Source organism: Microcaecilia unicolor, chromosome 3 (assembly GCF_901765095.1).
Source record: "Microcaecilia unicolor chromosome 3, aMicUni1.1, whole genome shotgun sequence".
Classification (NCBI taxonomy): domain Eukaryota; kingdom Metazoa; phylum Chordata; class Amphibia; order Gymnophiona; family Siphonopidae; genus Microcaecilia; species Microcaecilia unicolor.
Genome location: NC_044033.1, coordinates 510,874,804 through 510,876,933, shown reverse-complemented (window position 1 = coordinate 510,876,933; position 2,130 = coordinate 510,874,804).

Genomic DNA, 2,130 nt, shown 5'->3' with positions numbered 1-2,130 from the left:
ACCTTTAGGTTTGAAAAATCTAGCTGATAGTAAAAGACAGGTGGAGGGAGGAATTGCTATAAAGAAATCTGTTTGCTCAAATTATCAGCTTTCCACAGTTAAACTTAGTTATCTGATTCCATGGTTTGCTCAGGACAGATTGCCAATCCTAACATGATCCTGAATGAATTCGGCTGAAATAGCCTTCTGCTGAGATATAAGGCAGCTTCCCCAAATCTGAAAGCTGGGAAGATTTGGGTCGGTACCTCCAGACCAGGAGAAGCCCACGTGCAGCACCTTGAAGCACTTATGAAATGGGTCAAGAGGTAAACTTTAACCCCCCCAGATGCACCTAAACCACGAGCAGCAGATAAGGAACGTTAACATATATTAATATTCACTGTACTGTTATGGTTTAAACCAATAAATTCGATATTTTAAAGCAAAACTACATTGCGTTTTAAACCTATATATCGCTACCTTCTGTATAATCATCTTTTTTTTATCACGTTCTTAACGTTTTATTTAAACGTCGTCGGCTTATGCTCATCCCGCGGAGATTAAACGTTTTACTTTTCAGCCTTTTATTGAAATTCTTTACGTTCCTTCTCTGTAATTCCTTTAAAATCGCCGGGAGCAATCCTGCTCGGAGGAGCCTTGCCAAATTATTTCATAAGTATTTTGGAAGTGACTGGCTCATAATTCTGTGTAAAAAGACACACAAGAACCACGCTTGCAACCTTCAGCTCCAGTTGTGCAATGACGCCATCTGTGAAAATCCCTTAAACCTGGCTGTTCCTGGGAATCACAGGGATTCGAAGGGCGAGTGTTCATATCATCATACAAGATAGGAAAGTGACCGGCATCTTTATATTGCAAATACTTCCCCTGCTTCCTGTCTTATGATACGGATAAGCAGTTCTGAATGGAAAATTCAGAACTGAAGTGATCGGAGAAGCCTAGTATCAGAAAAAAAAACATTAGATGGTATTTTTCTGATTACACGTTTCCAAGAGAATTATTATTAACGACCAATTACGTAATTCTTTCTCAACGATTTCTCAAAGGAAAACGCACCTGTCCCTGTGTTCCGACTTCAGACCATTTTTTTTTAAAATGTCTTTCCCCCCTCCCCCTCCATTTAGAATCGAAAAATATCGGGGAAACATTCATTTTATACCAGCCACCATTTGATTACCCCCGAGGGCAATAAGGACCCTAAGTTCTTCTAATTTTCTTGTAATAATAATAAAGCAAGCCCAAACTTCTATTTCCTGTTACCAAACGAGCTCTGTCCCCTTGTGGTCACAGCCACATCGTCCAATAAACTCCGCTCATTCTGCCTGGCCTCACCCTATGCTTGGAATCAACTTCCTGAGCCCTTACGCCAAGCCCCCTCCCTACCCATCTTCAAATCCTTGCTCAAAGCCCACCTCTTCAATGTTGCTTTCGACACCTAACCTTTATACCTTTCAGGAAATCTGGACTGCCCCTATTTGACTGACTGTACATTTGTCCTACCCACCCCCCTCCTCCCACCCTGTCAGACTGTCATAGTAATGCTTGAATGTTTTCACTTATATACACTGTCAGCTAGCACATTTGCTTATTTCCGATCTGACGAAGAAGGGCAACCTTCAAAAGCAAATCAAGAAATGTATTAAGTTATGTCCAATAAAAAAGGTATCATCTTATTTTCTTTTCCATGTTTTATTTTGTTTGATTTCTATAGATTCTACATGGAATGTTGCTATTCCACTAGCAACATTCCATGTAGAATTCGGCCCTTGTAGATCACCAATGTGGCCGCGCAGGCTTCTGCTTCTGTGAGTCTGACGTCCTGCAGGTATGTGCAGGACGTCAGACTCACAGAAACAGAAGCCTGCAGCAGCCTTCTACATGGAATGTTGCTAGTGGAATAGCAACATTCCACGTAGAATCTCCAATAGTAGCAACATTCCATGTAGAATCTCCAATGGTATCTATTTTACTGTCATAGTAATGCTTGAATGCTTTCACTTATATACACTGTCAGCTAGCACATTTGCTTATTTCCGATCTGACGAAGAAGGGCAACCTTCGAAAGCTAATCAAGAAATGTATTAAGTTATGTCCAATAAAAAAGGTATCATCTTATTTTCTTTTCCATGT